Source organism: Trachypithecus francoisi, unplaced genomic scaffold, assembly GCF_009764315.1.
Source record: "Trachypithecus francoisi isolate TF-2019V2 unplaced genomic scaffold, Tfra_2.0 Lachesis_group6, whole genome shotgun sequence".
NCBI classification, from domain to species: Eukaryota; Metazoa; Chordata; class Mammalia; order Primates; family Cercopithecidae; genus Trachypithecus; species Trachypithecus francoisi.
Window position 1 is genome coordinate 128,779,858 of NW_022681471.1, and position 21,490 is coordinate 128,801,347.

General features: G+C 42.9%; 1 protein-coding gene and 1 non-coding gene across 2 annotated transcripts in view; both read right to left on the reverse strand.

Annotated features, from left to right (window-relative positions):
- Positions 1 to 18,036: 18,036 nt before the first annotated feature.
- Positions 18,037 to 21,490, reverse strand: part of PRKX (protein kinase X-linked) — a 104,220-nt gene continuing 100,766 nt past the window's right edge. The window contains 1 exon segment of the mRNA XM_033201763.1: positions 18,037 to 19,714. The gene's annotated coding sequence lies outside the window, so the exon portion shown is untranslated.
- LOC117078616 lies at positions 18,041 to 18,147 on the reverse strand. The gene has a single exon (XR_004435064.1). It is a non-coding gene; the product is annotated as a U6 spliceosomal RNA (small nuclear RNA).

Genomic DNA, 21,490 nt, shown 5'->3' on the forward strand with positions numbered 1-21,490 from the left:
GATCGAGACCATCCTAGCTAACATGGTGAAAACCCATCTCTACTAAAAATACAAAAAATTAGCCGGGTATGGTGGCAGGCGCCTGTAATCCCAGCTACTCGAGAGGCTGAGGCAGGAGAATGGCGTAAACCCCAGCAGGCGGAGCTTGCAGTGAGCCGAGATTGCGCCACTGCACTCCAGCCTGGGTGACAGAGGAAGAGTCCATCTCAAAAAAAAAAAAAAAAAAAAAAAAAAAGGAAGTAACCAATGAAATGGACAAATTATATAAAAGGTTATCTCATATATTAAACAGCAACTTGTGGTCAGGGGTGGTGGCTCACACCTGTAACCTAGCACTTTGGGAGGCTGAGGCAGGTGGATCACCTGAGGTCAGGAGTTGGAGACCAGCCTGGCCAACATGGCAAAATCCCGTCTCTAGTAAAATACAAAAATTAGCCAGGCATAGTGGCACGCACCTGCAATCCCAGCTACTTGGGAGGCTGTGGCATGAGAATCACTTGAACCTAGGAGGCAGAGGTTACAGTGAGCCAAGATCGCCCCACTGCACTCCAGACTGGGCGATAAAGCGAGACTACATCTCAAAAAACATTAAAAAGTAACTTGCGGCCAGGGATGGTGGCTCATGTCTGTAATCCCAGCACTTTGGGATGCTGAGGCAGGAGGATTACTTGAGGCCAGCCTGGGCAACAGAGCAAGACCCCATCTCTACAAAAAAATTTTAAAAGTTAACTGAGTGTGGTGGTACGTGCCCATGGTCCCAGCTACAGGAGAATTGCTTAAACCTGGGAGGCGGAGGTTGCAGTGGGCCAAGATTGCGCTACTGTCTCCAGCCTGGGCAACAAGAGCGAAACTCCATCGCAAAAAAAAAAAAAAAAAAAATTCGGGAATTTTGTGAGCTAGTTGTTAAATTGTCGGCAGCTTGAAATCAATTATGGGAAGAGTTAGCATTTACACCACAGCACTGGCAAATGCTACAAATCGAGGCTTTACTTCACCCAGGGGAAGTGGCTCACCAGCACACCACCCTTCTCCTTCTCCTTTTTCTTTTTTTGAGACAGGGTCTTACTCTGTCACCCACACTGGAGTGTGTCAGGCCTCTGAGCCCAAGCTAAGCCATCATATCCCCTGCTACCTGCACAGATACATCCAGATGGCCTGAAGCGACTGAAGAATCACAAAAGAAGTGAAAATGGCTGGTTCCTGCCTTGACTGATGACATTACCTTGTGAAATTCCTTCTCCCAGCTCAGAACCTTCCCCACCGAGCACCTTGTGACCCCCACCCCTACCCGCCAGAGAACAACCCCCTTGACTGTAATTTTCCACTACCTACCCAAATCCTATAAAACAGCCCCACCCCATCTCCCTTCACTGACTCTCTGTTCGGACTCAGTCTGCCTGCACCCAGGTGATTAAAAAGCTTTATTGCTCACACAAAGCCTGTTTGGTGGTGTCTTCACACAGACGCACATGACAGAGTGTGGTGGTGCAATCATAGCTCATTGCAGCCTCAACCTCCTGGGCTCAAGCAATCCTCCTACCTCAGCCTCCCAAGTAGCTGGGGCCACAGGTGCACACCACCACCACACTCAACTAATTTTTTTTTTTTGTCTTGCTATGTTGCCCAGGCTGGTCTTGAACTCCTAGGCTAAAGCGATCCTCCTTTGGCCTGCCGAAGTGCTGGGATTACAGGCATGAGCCACTGCGTCCGGCACAACAGAGTTTTCCATTCTCTTAATGTTTTTGTTGTGTTTTTTTTTTTTTGCCATACAGGAGACTTAATCTCTCAGAGTCTTGAGAGGACAGTGGCAGCCTAATATTTAAGGAGTTCTTTACATCTGGCTTGGCTGGCTTTTAAGGTGTGATGATGATGCAGCTCCAATGAGTGGAGGAACACCAGGGTTCTTGGTCCTCTCGCTGGTTTAGATAAAATGACACGGACGGACACATGTAGAGTGGTTTAAAGGAGTGGAGAGTTTAATAGGCAAGAAAGAAGGGAGAAGAAAGAAGAAGCTCCCCTGTACAGAGACAGAGGGAGGGGGGCTCCAAAGGCGAGAGGGGAGGCCCCTCCTGCCTCCTGCAGGGATACTGGCCAATTATATGAGGAGGCTGGAGGAGGCGATCTGATTTGCATAGGGCTTAGGGGATTGGTTTGACCAGGCATGTCTTTATGTAGCCCATGAAAAGAAAATTGGCCTTCCCACCCTAGCCTTTTAATATGCAAATACGGTGCGCCATGATGCTCTACACACGTGGGGATATGTGGGAGCAGCCATGCTGCCAGGCACATGTGGGGCAAGGGCAAGAAGAAGAGGCGGGAATCGCCATGTTTGGATGGACCCAGTTTCTAATGTTCTGCATTTGCCTATCAAAGGTTGCCCCCGAGTCTAAGAGCCCGAGCTTTCCTGATAGACAAGAAACGTTTCCGGAGCTGCTTTAAAAGAAACGAAAACTTTCCAAGGACCCCTTTTCCTCTCTATCTGCCTAAAATAATTCTTAATAACTCCTACCACAATGAGAATGCCAGTGGGAGTAGAGATAGGTCAAAAAGCAAATGTGGGGCAAAAGCCCGGAATGCCTGTAGGAAAACTCTGAGGCACTAGAGAGTTCTGGAAAGAAGCCGATTTCCAGCAGCTACATGTACATTTTAGCAGAAAAATGCCTTCCACGAGCAGCTTTCACTTAATACAAAGCAGAAGGGTAAACTTAGGAACAAAAATAATTATCAATATAGAAATAAAATGCACCGTAATCTCACTATTATTCAATATAATTGGCAAAAGAGACAATAAACTACTTCAAAACATCTACTAATTTACTTCCAAATGTTACAGAAATATGGCAGGTCCACATCTACCAGCGAATATTCACATGTTACACACAGACTATAAAATAAAACACAAAATGGGCACTCATAACAAATAAAAGTTTTATTTGGCATGAATAACCTAACATGATGTGGGAACACTTTACTATGTGATTAGTTGCAACGTTCAGACGTTGGAGGAATGGGGAAAGATGGTTTATAACAATTTTTTTTTTTTTTAGACGGAGTCTCATGGTTATCACCCAGGCTGGAGCGCAGTGGCGTGACCTCACCTCACTGCAACCTCCGCCTCCCAGGTTCAAGTGATTCTCCTGCCTCAGCCTCCCAAGTAGCTGGGATTACAGGTACCCGCCATCACACCTGGCTAATTTTTGTATTTTTAGTAGAGATGGAGTTTCACCATGTTGGCCAGGCTGATCTCGAACTCCTGACCTCAGGTGATCTGCCTGCCTCAGCCTCCCAAAGTGCTAGGATTAGAGGCAAGAGCCACCATGCCCGGCCTGTAACAATTTACTTAAAACTTTTCCTTTGAAGTCTGACTACTTGAATGCAAGTATTTCAAACAAAAAGAAGTTAAATATCAGATTTCCTATGGGTACAATTCAGAGATAGCTTCACAGATAGTGGGAACGTACCTTAGTATTGCCATTATGGAAAACAGTATGGAAGTTCTTCAAAAAACTACAGATAGAACTAGCATATAGCCCAGCAATCCCACAACTGGATATTTAGAGATATCTGCACCCCCATGTTCACTGCAGCCCTATTCACAGTGGCCAAGACATGGAGTCCACCTAAGTGTCCATCGATGGATGACTGGGTAAAGAAAATATGGTATCTATATATGACAGACTACTATTCAGCCTTAACAAGGGGAAATTTTCTGTCATTTTTGACAGCTTGGAGGATGTTGGAGGGCATTATGCTAAGTGAAATAAGCCAGACAGAGGAAGATAAATACTGCATGATCTCACTTATAGGTGAAATCTACAAATGTCAAATCTGGCTAGGTGAGGCGGCTCATACCTGGAATCCCAGCAGTTTGGGAGGCCAAGGCAAGCAGATCTCTTGAGCCCAGGAGTTGGAGACCAGCCTGGGCAACACGGTGAAACCCCATCTCTACAAAAAAATACAAAATTAGCCAGGTGTGGTGGCACATGCCCGTAGTCGCAGCTACTCAGGAGGCTGGGGCAGGAGAATCGCTTGGGCCTGGGAGGCCAAGGCTGCAGGGAGCCATGATTGCACCACTGCACTCCAGCCTGGTGACAAGCAAGACCCTATCTCAAAGGAAAAAAAAAAAAAAAAGGGAATTGGTAATATCGGATCATAATGGAATTGTGTAAATCCTTAATCCAGCAATTCCTTTTGTATAGACTGATCCTACAAAACACACCCACTCACACAAATATGCAAACATACACATATGTGTGCACCGATTATTTTATTATTTATTTTTTGAGGTGGAGTCTCCCTCTTTTACCCAGGCTGGAGTGCAGTGGCACGATCTCAGCTCACTGCAACCTCTGCTTCCCAGGTTCAAGTGATTCTCCTGCCTCAGCCTCCTGAATAGCTGGAGTTACAGGCGCATGCCACCATGCCAGGCTAATTTTTGTATTTTCAGTAGGGATGGAGTTTCACCGTGTTGGCCAGGCTGGTCTCAAACTCCTGACCTCAGGTGATCTGCCCACCTTGGCCTCCCAAAGTGCTAGGATTACAGGCATGAGCCATGGTGCCCAGCCCCCAAATATTTTATGCAGTATTGTTTGTAATGTAAAAATGGCAAACCACTTTATTCTCTTTTTCTGAGGCAACTGGATAAATTATGGTGCACCTTATCCATAAGTAGAATATCACACCATGACTCCAAGTGAAAATACAGCAGCTATGTTACCAGGGGAAACCCCACCCCCAATATTTAATGTGGGTTCTTTTCTATTTCCCTAAGCGTAGGCTGGTCTGAGAAATAAAGGGAAAGAGTACAAAAGAGAGAAATTTTAAAGCTGGGTGTCTGGGGGAGACATCACATGTCAGCAGGTTCCGTGATAGTCCCTGAGCTGTAAAACCAGCAAGTTTTTATTAGTGATTTTCAAAAGGGGAGGGAGTGTACGAATAGGGTGTGGGTGACAGAGATCACATGCTTCACAAGGTAATAAAATATCACAAAGCAAATGGAGGCGCACGGTGATATCACAGGACCACAGGATGGGGAGAAATTAAAATTGCTAATGAAGTTCGGGCACGCATTGTCATTGATAACATCTTATCAGGAGACAGGGTTTGAGACCAGACTACCTGTCTGACCAAAATTTATTAGGTGGGAATTTCCTCATCCTAATAAGCCTGGGAGCACTACAGGAGACCAGGACTTATTTCATCCCTTTGGCTTCGACCGTAAAAGACAGCTGCCCCCACCGGGGCCATTCATAGGCCTACCGTCAGGGGTGCACTCTCTTTCACAGGGATGTTCCTTGCTGAGAAAAAGAATTCAGTGATATTTTTCCTATTTGCTCCTGAAAGAAGAGAAATATGGCTCTGTTCCGTCCGGCTCACAGGCAGTCAGAGTTTACGGTTATCTCCCTTGTTCCTTGAACATTGCTGTCATCCTGTTCTTTTTTCAAGGTGCCCAGATTTCATATTGTTCAAACACACCTGCTCTACAAACAATTTGTGCAGTTAATGCAATCATCACAGGGTCCTGAGGCGACATATATCCTCCTCAGCTTACGAAGATGACGGGATTAAGAGATTAAAGACAGGCATAGGAAATCACAAAGGTATTGATAAGTGTCCATGAAATCTTCACAATTTATGTTCAGAGATTACAGTAAAGACAGGCGTAAGAAATTATAAAAGTATTAATTTGGGGAACTAATAAATGTCCATGAAATCTTCACAATTCATGTTCTTCTGCCATGGCTTCAGTCAGTCCCTCCGTTCGGGGTCCCTGACTTCCCGCAACACTATGCTGTATTTTCATATAGTGATAAGGAGAATCATCACTAATATAGTTATATTATATGATTATGACTAATATGATTATGACAGTAAACCCAACCAAAGACAAAATTCCTTGCCTGCCTGCAGTTTGCATTCTAGTGGGAAGAGGAAGACAATAAATAAAGTAAATAAGAAAAGGGTACAAATCAGTAGAAAGTGCTCAGTGGTAGAGAGGAAAAAAAATAAATTTGGGATAGTGGTAGAGAGTGTTGGTTGGAATCAAGTTGAAATTTTAAATAAAGTGCTGGAGGAATTGAGAAGATATTGAGCAAAGAGTTGAAGATGGCAAAGGTGAAAGCTATGCTGGTATCTAGAAGAGAGAAAAGGGCGAGTGAAAGGCCCCATGGGAGGAACTTATGGGCTATGTTCTAAATCAGCAGAGTCCAGGCATCAGCAGAGTCCAGGCATCAGGAGCCCTGGAAAGAGACTCAGGGACATTACTGACAGCAGACCGTGGAGACCTTTCTATACTGTTGCTATGATATTATTTTGCTTTCTGAGTGCAACAGAGAGCTACTGGAGGTTTCTGATCAGAAAGGGAGACCACAGGAATAATTATTGCCCCTATTTGAAGAATGGATCCATTAATACGGAGAACAGCTAAGAAACATGTCCACCACGATGGCCCCAGTGAGAAGCAGAGCCTGACCCAGGTCTCTGACTCATAGTTCAAGGCACATTCAAGCACCCTAGATTCTTACTTACAATTCGCTACACTGCTCATAGAAATATTTTCCATTTGGTAAAAGATCAAAAGTTGACTTGGTGACATTGAGTAGAAATTCTGAGATGAATTCAGAGAAAGGAAAGGTGATCCATCAAAAAAAAAAAAAAAAAAAAAAAAATCCTTCAAATGCCCACTGCAAGAATGAAGATTCCAGAGAGATCTTATACCTCTTTTCTATTTCTCAGTGCACTGGCACCTCTTTGTTGATCTTGGCAGCCATCTGGTTGGATAAACTTGTCTGCAGTTTTTCTACCCAGTGGCTCTAATCCATCCAATAAAACACTGCAAGAGCTCATATTCTTGGCTTGGCATGTGGGCATGATATGTCATAAATTTCAAAATTCGAGGATGACCCTGTTGATCCAGGATCTTGTTTGGCATGAAGATTAATCTTGCTGTGAAAGCTTAAAGGAAGATCACCATTTGAGTCTTGGTTCTTTCTGTTTTGCTGTGTGGATGGCTCCCAAATGGTCCCCAATCTTATTTTTCTAAGTAGTGGTTTTTAAACCAGGGGAGATTTTACTTCCAGGGGCTTTTGGCAATGTCTGGAGACATTTTTAGTTGTCACCACAGGAGTGGGGGCCAAAGGGGGATACTGGTATCTAGGGAGTAGAGGCCAAAGATGTCTACCAACATCCTATAATGCATAGAATGGCACCAACCACAGAGAATCACCCAGCCTCAGATGTCAGTAGTGCTCAGTTAGAGAAAATCAGGGCTTTTGCGTGAGAAACTCTATCTAACGACGTATCATCTATCCCTATCAACCTATTATCTATCATCTGTCTATCATCTCTATCTATCTATCTATCTATCTATCTATCTATCTATCTATCTACCTACCTACCTACCTATCCATCCATCCATCCATCCATCCATCCATCCATCCACCCACATCTACATATAACTCCTGGGCTCAAGCAATCTTCCTACCTCAGCCTCCTGAGTAGTTACGACTACAGGCATGCACCACAACGTCCAGCTAAGTTTTTCATTTTCTGTAGAGACAGGGTCTTACTAGATTGCCTAGCTCAAGCTTCATAAATTGTATAGAATTTTGAAGCCCATATAACAATGAACAAAGTAGATATTGATAGAGAACTCTATACATGATTAAGTGGTTTTATTTCTAGGATGTTTTAAGACTTATTTTCACTGTCACAAATGCTATACATTTACAATATGAAACATGACAATATTTACATCTTATAATATTAAATTTTTAAAAATAATTAAACCATTTAAAGTATTGACTAATTCAAATTTGAAAGGCTAACCAAAGCCCTCAAAAAGATACACATTTTAAAAACTGAGCCATCAAAATTCATTCCGCCTGTCTAGAAAGAGTACATCTTATTACTATCTTTGGAGCCTAGAATGAGGATGATCTGTCATTACTTAAAGAACACATTTAAAGAACAGAAAACTAAGCTAAACTTCAGTGAAGATAAAAGGATGGAAAATGTTAGGCCAAATCAGGTCAAGAGTAAGAAAATAAAGGTATGGGATCAAGATGTAGGCAAATGGTTAAAATGGTGGGTTCTCCTACATTTTCTGTGAACCCTGAAGAAGTCAGTGCTTCAAGGTGGATCCCAAGTCACTCAATGGGACTAAATTCAAAACAGGGTCAAGTGGCCATTTGCTGACAAGAGCTCACACATGTGCTCAAACATTCTTATAACTTTGAGACTTTCACAACTGTCGATTCCTATTCATGCAGCCTGAATCAATCAAAAGACTGTGATCTGTGTCAACCAATCAGAATTCAACAAGCATCAACTAGTCAGAACTCAGTAAGTGTCAACCAGTTAGAACCTAATAAGTGTCAGTCAGAGCTCATCAGGTGTTGACCCATCAGAACTCAACAAGTGTTGAGTCATCAGAACCCAAGTGCCAAACTCATCAGAACTCAGCAAGTGCCCACCAGTCAGAACCCAGTAAGTGTCAACCCATGAGAACTCATCAAGTGTCCACCTATCAGAACTCAATAAGCATCAGCCCATGAGAGTCCAACAAGTGTCAAACAGTCAGAACTCAATGAGCATCAACCAGTTAGATAGAACCCAATGAATGCCAACCCATCAGAACTCAACAAGCACCAACTAATCAGAATTCAACAAGTGTCAACCAGTCAGAATTCAACAAGCACAAACCCATCAGGACCCAACAAGTGTCAACCAGTCTGAACTCAACAAGCACCAACCCCTCAGAACCCAATGAGTGTCAACCAGTCAGAAGCCAACAAGCATTAACCAGTCAGAACTCAATAAGCATCGACCAGTCAGAACTTAACAAGCATCAAACAGTCCGAAGCCAACAAGCATCAACCCATCAAACCCAAAAAGCAGCAACCAGTCAGAACTCAACAAGTGTCAACCAATCAGAACCCGACAAATGTCAACCCATGAGAACTCAACAAACATAAAACCATGAGATCCCAAGTGTCAACCGGTCAGAACCCAACAAATGTCAACCCACGAGAATTCAACAAACATCAACCCATGAGATCCCAAGTGTCAACCAGTCAGAACCCAACAAGCATCAAGCCATCAGAACTAAACAAGTTTGCATTCCTCAGTTGCCTAGCAGACCAGTGGGAACCTTGGGCAGGAACTCTATTTAAAAAGAAAGAAAAGACAAGACAAGACAAGAAAAAGAAAGAAAGAAGGAAAGAAAGAAAAAATCCTCTCTTTGTTCTCCAGAACTGTCTCTCTCTAGTTTGCAAACTATTCGCTGGAATAGTTTCTCTCATCATTTTTAAAAGAAAACCCTTTTCAGTACATTTTGTTGACACTTTGTTACTGAGACAAGATGAATTCATAAGCCCACAAGAACTAAAACTCTGATAAGAAATAGTTAAGAGTTAGACACATGCAATTCCACCACCATTTCTTTCTCCTTGGAAAAGAGAACACACAAACCTATCCAGAACTCCAACGTCCACCCAGATCTTCCATGAGAGTTGGCAGTCTCTCAAATGGACTGGTTACAGAGTCATTGGCCGCCAGAAGCTGACACAGATATTCCACTGCCGTTAGGAAAAGAGAATCCATCCAACTGGCATCGCAAACTAGCTCATAAAAAGTAATGGCAACCTGTAATATCAACGGCACTTTGGGCCCAGCAGTCGTCTTTTTTTTTTTTTTTAAAAAACAAAAAACAAACAAAAAAACCCCCAAGAAGCTGGACCAACTAGTTGTCAATGTACAAATTACAAAGTCTAGAAACAGGGGCTGGAGAAAAGAAAATCATACTCACGTAATGCCAGAATACTATTATTCTAATAAATGTACTGCAAAATGCACACCTTAGCCAGAAAGCTGCTGTGTGCCATATTAAACAATGGAAATAAAATGGTTTTGAGTTTTTAATTCACAGATGTCATGAGAAAGCAAGCAACAAGTTTTCTCTCAAGACTAGTTGGCATTTGCTCCCTTGTGAAATCACCAATATTGAGTCCCGTTTTAATGTGGAAAAGCAAAGAGATACGGAGTGCAGAGTAGTCACTTTTTTTAATAGAAAAGTGCTTTTCAAACACTAAGCAAGACCCAAGAAAGGGCTATGGATTCAGTTTTGCAGGTCTCTACTCGTATTAAAAATAATTTGAAATAAAACAGCTCTATGTAACCATGATTAATAAATTCATATTTGATAACCCTGTTTCTACACTATTAATATTGTAAAGTTTGGACTGTCTTGTTCAACTTTAGTTTTAGGGGCGTGTGTGCATTTGCACGTATGTGAGTCCGGGTGGTTCTGTAAAATATGCACAACGTATTTCTCATTGTGGCCACGGTAAAGGTATGAAAAACATTAGCTTGGAGAATCTCTTGTTAAGCACTCATTATTTTAAAGATTATATTCTTGACAGAAGCAGAAGTTTCCCGTGTTGGATTGTTACCAGATACTTTTCTTAGAAAAAAGGTAGAGTGGAGTTGGGTGGGAAAAAGAAAAAACCCAAGACAAAAGAAAAGGCATCTAAACATCTGTCCACAATGAAATGGATCCTTCTACTGTATCCTGTACTGACTACTGTAGCTGACTTTCACAAATAATGAACGATGTACCTTCTCCAGGGCCAGCTTTTTCCAGCTCTAGATGTTCAGGCATTCTGGTCATTATTCATCAGTTCAATTAAAAACAAGCCCAGTGTAAAATAACGGCAAGAACTCTGAACTCTGTAGACCAAATTACCTTTCTTCATTCCCCACTTACTGGAATGACATCATTTTTTAAACTTTGCCTTTTGTAGAATTTTTTTTTTTTTCATTTTTCCAAGGCACTCATTTTAAAACGGCTCCGCACAATTCCTGATTCATTATGATTGTTTTCAGCCAGTGGGTTTCCGAGACATTGCCCCCGTGGGGATCTGAAAAGCTGAGTTTGCAGCCGGCTCAAAGCCAAACATTTGTAACTAGATACGAAAGCGTGAATCTATTCTCCGTGATGTCCTTGAGAACTAAAAATGTTTCAGATGAAAGTGAGACCCAGGTGTGCAGGCCTGTGTCTTCTCTGATTTTTGGAGTAGGGGGTGGCTGATGGTGGCTCCCAGGGACTGAGAAGAGGGGACAATGCGGACTTGCTGTTTAATGGGTGTAAAGTTTCAGTCATGCAAAGTAAGAATTTCTGGAGATCTGCTGGACAAGACAGAGCTCATGGTGAACAGTGTGGATCAGACATGTAAAAATTTAACAGGGTAGATCTCATGTTGTGGTTTTTATCAGAATTTTAAAAATTGAATTGTAGCTTTACATGTGCAGAAAATGGTCTCTTTCATGGACTTCTCAAAGGCAGCTTGCCTAGTAAAATAAATTGCAAGGCCAGACATGGTGGCTCGTGAGAGCCTGTAATCCCAACACTTTGGGAGGCTGAGGCAGAAGGATCACTCAAGCCCAGGAGTTTGAGACCAACCTGGGCAACATAGCAAGATCCTGTCTCTACAGAAAAATGTAAAAATTAGTTAGGCATGGTGGGGGTGCATCTGTAGTCCCAGCTACTTTGGAGGTTGAGGTGGGAGGACAGCTTGAGCCTGGGAGGTCGAGGCTGCAGTGAGCTGTGATCGTGCCATTGCACTCCAGCCTTGACAACAGAATGAGACCCTGTCTCAACAAAAATAATATAATACAATAAATTTGTAACAGACGAATGGATAAAGAAAATACGGCAGCATATATATGCCATGGAATACCATTCAGCCACTAATAAAGAATGAAATCCTGTCATTCTCATCAACATGGATGAAACTGGAGGACATTATGTTACGAGAAATAAGCAGAACTGGAAAGGCAAATATCACAGGTTCTCACTCACGTGGGAGCTAAAAGTAGCTCTTACAGAAATAAAAAGTAGAACACAGGATACTAGAGGCTGGGAAGGGCGGGGGAATGAGGGGATAGAAAGAGGTTGCTTTTTTTTGAGACGGAGTCTCATTCTGTCGCCCAGTTGGAGTGCAATGGAGCAATCTCGGCTCACTGCAACCTCCGCCCCCAGGTTCAAGCAATCCTCCTGCCTCAGCCTCCTGAGCAGCTGGGATTACAGGCGTGTGCCACCATTCCCAGCTAATTTTCGTATTTTTAGTAGAGACAAGGTTTCACCATGTTGGTCAAGCTGGTCTCGAACTTTTGATCTCATGATCCACCTGCCTCAGCCTCCCAAAGTGCTGGAACTACAGGCGTGAGCCACCCTGCCCGGCCGAGATTTCTTAAAGGATACAAAATTACAGTTAGACAGGAGGAATACCTTCTGGTGTTCTATAGCCCTGTAGAATAACTATAGTTAACAATAATATACAGTTCCAAATCTAGGAGGATATTAAATGTTCCCAACACAAAGAAATGATGCCTGATTGAGATGCCTGACAGATTTGCTAATTACCATGATCTGATCACGGTACATTATGTTTACTCAAACACTGGTGTGTACCCCAAAAATATGTACAAGTGTTATTTGTCAATAAAAATGTAAATTAAAAATCTTTTTAAAAAATTTGATCCACAGAAGGGTTGATGGACTAGTTTTAGTACATCATGGTTTTCTGCCTTATAACAAAATATCGAATTTCCAGTTCCCTCATCAATACACTCACAGTAGGTCTTCAGCATTTGATGGTTTTAACTCGCATCCAATATTTTTATCGGAAAATACAGAATGCTGTTGTTTAATAAACGTCTAAGTATGTATTATTATATATAATAAATATGTAATATATAAATTTGATATATACTAAACATATATATTATAAATTGCATTATATATACATTATATACATGTAGTATACATATATACACTATATATTATATAGTATACATATTATGTATAATAAAGTGTATATATTACATGCATAGATTCATATGCAGCGCTTTAATATACAGTACTTTAACATATATTATGTATATTTTGTATGTTAATGTAACATTCATATATTATATATTAAATATCTATAACATAAATTATATTAATGCATTTAATATATTTAATATACATTTGTATATGTACATATTATATTCATATATTTATTCTATGTTATGCTTATGTAACACATATTTATTATTGAAGTGTTGTTTAGCACCTTGGTGTGAGCAGCAGCAGATGGAATGGAAACCTTAGCTCTGTGAGTTTGTTTTCTGCTGAGTTCTTGTGTCAACAGCTTTGTCTTTTAGCAGTGGTTAGAGTGGGCCGGTGTCCCATGCGTTGCAGTATTTTAAGAATTGAAGGATAACTTTGTTGCACACACATGTAACAGTGCATCTCACTGCCCACATAAAACGGGTGCTCCCCAAACTGTAGTTCCTCACACCCACTGTCCCAGTGCTTTGCGGGGCCAAGGTGGGAGGATCGCTTGAGGCCAGGAGTTTGAGATCAGCCTGGGCAACATATGGAGACCTCATCTCTACAAAATAAAAATACAAAATAAATTAATTGGGTGTGGTGGTGCACACCTGTAGTCCCAGCTACTGAGGAGGCTGAGGTGGGAGGATCGCTTGAGAGAAGGAGTTCGAGGCTGCAGTGAGCTGCGATTGCACCAGGGTACTCCAGCCTGGGCAACAGAGGGAGACTCTGTCGCAAAACAAAACAAAACACTCCCGCAATTCCTGTCTGCAAGCGATACCCGAGACAGCCTCTTGTTAAGGTGACAGGGGTCCACCTAACTATGATTTTCCTTCACACCCTCGGAAGAAGGTTACCTGGTCCTTTCAACAAGTATACAAGATGAGCCTGACTTCTAGGAAAGTCAGAGAGCTCTGACAGGGTGTGGCTAAATATTCACACATATCTATGACACATAATTGACACAACCCTGGACAATCTCTAGCAATCTTACCTCGAAGTACAAAGCATGTTTGTTGTGCCAAGGGGGCTTCAAGACTCCTCCCCCAGCCTCCCAACAAACACACAAACACATATTCTTTCCAAATTAGACTGGCACTCACCAAGAGCCTGTGCTACAGAAACTCCCGAGTGCTCCCTCCCAGAAGATGCGGAACCAGACCCTGAACAGCCATACCAGCCCATGGGAAGACTCCCTTCCCCAGGGAGTTCCAAGATGGGAACAGGGACAGCTTGGTCATAAGTAAACAGGCTTGTGTTTGACCCTTAACTAGGTGTCATAGTTCAGCCTCTGCTAATAGCAAGTGCTATGTGAGTGTCAAAAATTACAAATCAATTGATTTTACAGTGTACAAAGGCAGGCTGTTTTTAGCAAGCTACGAATGTCACTCAGAAACCTGGGTGTCAAATATGTGAGTAATAGGAGGAAGCAATAAAATATTTTATTCATTCACGATATTGAGGGCAGCATATTTTTAACAGCCTGTGAAGCCAGTCTGCAAAGTCAACATCGCACGCTACAACAGGAATGAGCAAATGCTGGCCTGCGGGCTAAATCCGGCCCTCTGATTATTTTTGTCAATAAAACTATTGGAGCACAGCCATGCCCGCTTGTTTACATATTGTCTATGGGGCTTTTTTTGTTTTTTTAAGAGTCAGGTTCTTGTTCTGTCACCCAGGCTGGAGGGCATTGGTATAATTATAGCTCAAAGTAGGCTCAAACCCCTGGGCTCAAGTGACCCTCCCACCTCAGCCTCCTGAGCAATCTCAGGCTCATGCTACCACTCCTGACAAATTTTCTAATTTTTGTAGAGATGGGGTCTTGCTACGTTGCCCAGGCTGGTCTCAAACTCCTGGGCTCAAGCGATCCTCCTGCCTTGGCCTCCCAAAGCACTGGAATGACAGGCATGCACCTCCGTGCCTAATTATAGCAGCTTTTTTGCACTCTGTGCAACAGAGACTGTGTGTCCTGCAATGCAGAAAATATCTGCCATGTGGCCCCTACAGATAATTGCCCATCCTTGGATTAGACCAGAGGAGAAAAGCCACAGCTTGTTTGGAGACAGAAGCAGACAAGACTCAGACTTCTGAAAAGATAAAAAGTTTTATTAAACAAACCTGGAATCAACAGTATTATTACATAAATTAGACAGCAGTAAAATTTCCTAGGGCATATGTACAAATCACAGTGATTTCCATTGTGCAACAAACAGACAGGATTAAAAATAGGCACTCCCCTCCCCAACCCCCCATGAGAAGGTGGGGTCACCCCGCGGGGTTCCCAGTTCTGGCTCGCCAAGGGGTGCACAAACCTGCAAAGGCACTCTGCCTGTGTGCGCAGCATCCGGCGGCAGTCACGGGGGCCCCAGAAGCATGGTGGCAACATAGTGAGGCTGCCCAATGTTCAGCGCAAAACAAGAATTCAGCTACAACAGCTGAGCAGAGCTCAACAGCCATCTCACAGGATAAGGACTGTGGAACGGTTTCAAATCCCATCCGCTAAAACACAATTGTAATGCCTTTTCCATACAGAACAGACGTGTCCACCACGGAAGATCAAACTAAGCCTCAACAGAACTTCCCAACACACAGTCATTTACAGAGAACCTGACAGGGCATTCCCCTGTTATGAGGAAGCACTCTTCTGCGGGGTGCAAGGCCATAAGGTTTGCAAAGCAAACTTGATTATGAAAAGGCTTGGTGAAAATATAGACCGCCCACCTTCACCAAGACACACACCCCCCTCCACCAAGAAACTATCGAAATGCATTAAGACACCTGTTCATGTGCTTTTCTTCTTGCTTTTGTTAAGTGAATCCCATCCCTTTAAGTTAGACTAATTAGAAGGCCTTCTTGCCTCCGTCAGCAACAGAGAAAAAAACAGTGCATACGACTCCTCCAATGTGTGTAAAATGCATGCTAGGTAGATTGAAGGAAAAATGAGAGGAACCCGGGCACCCCATTTCAAATCTCTACAACTGGAGAAATCAAAGGCTGCAAGGACTGTGCAGACCTGATGCAAAGTTAACTGGCTACAAAAGTAAAACCCAAGCCAGTGCTGTCTTGCACTCTGTTCACTCAGTAGGTGGAGCCACGAATGACTATGACATTCTGGTGTGGTATTTGTGCAGCCTGAGGTGCACCCTGGCTACAGAGCTGAGCCTTGGGGTCTTTTAACAGTATTAAGCCATAGTTTCACAGTTACAATGGTCCAAAGAACTAGAGGCCACGTAGGTCAAACACAGAAATGGCGAACACATCACAAACCACTCAACTGTTTGGTTCCACAGGTGATTTTTTTTAATGAGTAGTGATTTCAAATGATTTGGTGTTTTTGTTCTTGTTTTTGCTTTTTCTTCAAAGCAAACAAATGATTTGGTCTTTAAGTGTGGACAGAAAGAAACAAAACGCTGAATGAGAAATTCACTAACAAGTGATTGTGCAGTTGTTTGATGGGCATGGAGAGGGAGTGGGGCTGAACAGCATTGTGAGGGGACGAAGCGCGCAATCTTACCCCACTGCTGGGGGATTTCTGCTTCTTATTCTATCATGCTGACAGCAAATAGAATTTGCCCATCGCTGGCTATAGATATGTTTAGGCTAAGCAGCATTTAGACTTCTGTTGCAAAGGAATTAGAAGAATTCAGTAGATACAGTGTATACTATTCGGTTGTGATTTTTTTTTTTTTTTGAGGCAGAGTCTCGCTCTGTCGCCCAGGCTGGAGTGCAATGGCCAGATCTCAGCTCACTGCAAGCTCCGCCTCCCGGGTTTACGCCATTCTCCTGCCTCAGCCTCCCGAGTAGCTGGGACTACAGGCGCTCGCCACCTCGCCCGGCTAGTTTTTGTATTTTTAGTAGAGACGGGGTTTCACCGTGTTAGGATGGTCTCGATCTCCTGACCTCGTGATCCGCCCGTCTCGGCCTCCCAAAGTGCTGGGATGACAGGCTTGAGCCACCGCGCCCGGCCTCGGTGGTGATTTTATTTCCTTCCTGGCTTTATCAATGCCTATGAAAGCAAGCTGGTGGCATTTCCCTTCGGAAAAACAAGACTTGCCCCAATATACTTCTTGTTGTAACATATCCGTTTCCTAAAGATATTCTCTTATAGTATTCCAATTTAAGAAAATACTGCCAACTCATAAAATTACATGAAGTAAATTTGTAATGTTTTTCTGATACAAATTTTGTGATTATTGTAATGAATTTTCCTCCACATTTTGCACGGTGATTGTTTCACATGATCATCTATGAGAAAATTTTGGAATGACCACCCAGGTCAACTATTTTTTTTTTTTTTTTTTTTTGAGATGGAGTCTCGCTCTGTCGCCCAGGCTAGAGGGTAGTGGCACAATCTCGGTTCACTGCAGCCTCGCCTCCCGGGTTCAAGCCATTCTCCTGCTTCAGCCTCCCAAGTAGCCGAGATTACAGGCACCCCCACACCTAATTTCTGTATTTTAGTAGAGATGGGGGTTTCGCCATGTTGGCCAGGCTGGTCTCGAACTCCTGACCTCAGGTGATCCGCCCACCTCAGCCTCCCAAAGTGCTGGGATTACAGGCGTGAGCCACCATGCCTGGCCAGGTAAACTATTTTAAAATTATACATAGTGATTGTTCCATGTTTATAGCTCATGTTGATTAAATGAACCTCTACCTGACATTGGGCCATTTAAACAATGACCCCGCCATGGGCAGTTACCAGGTAGTCCGTGCCACTTCAAACGCTGAAATGTGCGCGACGGTCAAAAGTGGCTTTCACACCATCACACGTTCTTGGAATTGCTTCTAATTTCTCATTTGTTCTGCATGGCTAGAGGCTGATAACAATGTCTGTAAAGAACGAGGTCATCATTGTGCTTGCATATTTCATTTTCCTGCATATCAGTTCACAATTAAGGCATTTCAGGCTTTCCTGATACTAATTTTCATCTGAGTATGAAATCCTGGATAATAAAACAGACCACCTAAAAATAGGCATATGGACTCATGGGTCTATGTACTTTTTAAAATGTGCTCAAGGGTTTCATTTACGGTTTTATTAATAATTTTTAAAGTAGAATGTTCAATAATATTACTATGATTTATTTGTATAGTCAGCAAACATGAGACCTAATGCTTTTCCTTCTAGCTCCACATCTCAGTGCATAGTGTAACCTTTTTAAAAACAAGAATTTGGAATGCTGCATGAATATACGGATCTTCCTTGCAAAGGGAGCCATGCTGATCTCCTCTGTGTCATTCCAGTTTTAGTATACCTGCTGCCGAGGTCAGCACCACTTTCACCTTTTCACATTCACGGTAAAACTGATGGGAAACTGCATGCTAAATGTTGAGACAATGATGGCCCTCAACTGTTAATCCCAACAAGATGGTGAGTGAGACGCACAGGCTGAAAATACAGTTGTCTAAAACATTTCCACATTTCACCATCTGAACATCATTTTCCACTGACTGATTAATTGTAAAGAGTTTATTCTACTGAACCTACTAATTATTCTCACCTACTGAGTTGACCTCCACATGAAGAAAAGGTCATTGATGAAAAAGGGCAGCTGTGTTCTGTTTCTGCAATTTCACTGTGTTTTAACTTTTTTTTTTTCTTTTTATAGAGATGAGGACTCGCTATGCTGCCCAGGCCGGTCTCGAACTCCTAGGCTCAAGCGATCTTCCTGCCTCAGCTTCCCAAAGTCCCAGGTTTACACGAGTGCGTCACTATACCCAGCTTCACTGTCTTTTAAAGCCTTAAGGTGGACGTTCTCTTCATTCCACCTTGGAAAGCACAAAGCCATTGCCTTTTTTTTTTCTTTTTTTTTTTTTCCTGGACAGGGTCTCACTCTGTCACCGAGGCTGGAGTGCAGTGGTGTGATATCGGATCACTGCAGCCTGGACCTCCCTGGATTCAAGTGATCCTCTCATCTCAGCCTCCTGAGTAGCTGAGACTACATTCACGTGCCACCATGCCCGGCTAATTTTTTTGTATTTTGTAGACATGAGGTTTCACCATGTTTCCCAGACTGGTCTCCAACTCCTGGGCTCAAGCAATCCACCCAACCTCAGCCTCCCAAAGTGCTGGGACTACAGGAACAAGCCACTGCACCCAGCTCAGATGAAATTGTTGAATGTGTCACAGAAGGTTGTTTTAAATACAATACATTCCTCCAACAACTTCAATGTCATTGTAGATTCTTGGAATAAAGTCGCTCCCATATCTTCTTCTCTTTGTTTCTTCTTTTAAAATCTCAAGTTACCAGGTAGGAAGCACTAAAGATACTGAAGGTAGATCTCCCCATGATATTTTCTTCCCCCAAACTATAAAATACATGTGAGATGATTTTTTTTAATGCATGCAACATACCCTTCAGATGTTGTTCCCAAGAAGAGATTTTTGAAAAAACAAATTGAAAAATAAAAATTATAGGCTCTGTGAAGTATGAACATTTACATCACTGCACAATTTCTGTGCATCTACCATAATGACTTCTATATATACACACAGGCATACACACACACACACAACAATTTGTGGTTATAATCGAACAAGTCCAGCTCAAACTTATAAACTTAAGTCTATGAGAAAAACCAAGACATCACAGTAGGCACACAACACTAAAGGATAAGATAAAATCTACAACCAAACGATTTTCAAAACCTTCCTACAGTGTGGAATTCCAGTTGCTTAAATAATGCCAGTTCCATTAATTTCAACTGTGCTCTGATCTATTTCTATACACACAGGTACACAGAAAAGTGGAAATGTCCTTATGCCGTGAAGAAGACATTTTACTTCTGGTCTGCTTAGGTGCAGTTCTTTGTTCCAGGCTGATTCCAATCTTCCTGTTTCTAGCATGAAATAGGATGAAAGATTTTGTGAGTTTCTCAGTAACTGGATGAATTTCGTAATCATGATCATCTCAATGATAACACAAAGGTTTCCTTTTCCTAAGTGGTAACAAAGAAAACTTCCCTTTGTAATTCTTTTTGCAAGGATCCATAAGCCTGAATTCTAAAAGGAGAGGCCAATAAAAAGGAAATGAAGAGGCCGGGCGCGGTGGCTCAAGCCTGTAATCCCAGCACTTTGGGAGGCCGAGACGGGCGGATCACGAGGTCAGGAGATCGAAACCATCCTGGCTAACCCGGTGAAACCCCGTCTCTACTAAAAAATACAAAAAAAATTAGCCGGGCGAGGTGGCGGACGCCTGTAGTCCCAGCTACTCGGGAGGCTGAGGCAGGAGAATGGCGTGAACCCGGGAGGCAGAGCTTGCAGTGAGCTGAGATCCGGCCACTGCACTCCAGCCTGGGCAACAGAGCGAGACTCCGTCTCAAAAAAAAAAAAAAAAAAAAAAAAAAAAAAAGGAAATGAAGAATGTTTCAAAGGTAAGGGTTTTTTTTGGTTGGTTTGTTTGAGACGGAGTTTTGCTTTTGTTACCCAGGCTGGTGTACAGTGGCGCGATCTCCGTTCACTGCAACCTCTGCCTCCCGGGTTCAAGAGATTCTCCGGCCTCGGCCTCCCGAGTAGCTGGGATTATAGGCACCTGCCACCATGTCTGACTAATTTTTGCATTTTTGATAGAGACGGAGTTTCACCATGTTTGCCAGGCTGGTCTCGAATGCCTGACCTCCAGATGATCCATGCACCTCGCCTCCCACAGTGCTGGGATTACAGGCGTGAGCCACCTTGCCCAGCCCTGTTTTCATTTTTGAGATACGGTCTAACTCTGCCATCCAGGCCGAAGTACAGGGACACAATCACAGCTCACTACAGCCTCAACTTTCCAGGCCCAAGCGGACTCCCACCTCAGCCTCTAGAGTAGCTGGGACAACAGGTATGTACCACCACACCTGGCTAACTTTTTTATTTTTTGTAGACATGGAGTCTCACTATGTTGCCCAGGCTTGATCTCAAACTCCTGACCTCAAGTGAGCCTCCTACCTTGGCCTCCCAAAGTGCCGGGATTACAGGTAGGAGCCACCCCACCCAGCCTAAAGAATGTTGTATCATACGCTTATCCATAAATAGATAAATGTATCCACCGATAGATGATGACCTGCACAAGAAAAATGGAATCCCCAATTCAACATGCTTCCTCAGAGAACCTCACAGCAAGACAGAAAATATTTTATTACAAAGTAAAATAAAAGACATAGTGAGTCAGTTCTCCTAAATTCCTCCTCCACATTTAGAAAGGCATGTGGGGTGATTCAAACAAAGATGAATGGCTAAAGCACAGTTTCTAAGCTGCCCTCAAGTGCAGTAATTCATCTGAACTGGTGTCCTATTTACAGGAGAAGATTTGGCTTCATGAAGAACTATCTTCCTGCATAAAATTCCTGAACCTAATCGCTCGTTGCTGAAAATGCCAGGGATGTGTTTGGCATGCAAATTACTTGATAAAATTACTGAGACAGATTAAAATATTGCTTCTGGGTTGGGCACATTCATGCCTGTAATCCCAGCACTTTGGGAGGCCAAGGCGGGCGCACTGCCTGAGCTCAGAAGTTCAAGACCAGCCTGGCCAACATGGCTAAACCCATCTCTATTAAAAATAAAAAAAATTAGCCTGGTGTGGTAGCAGGCACCTGTAATCCCAGTTACTCGGGAGGCTGAGGCAGGAGAAT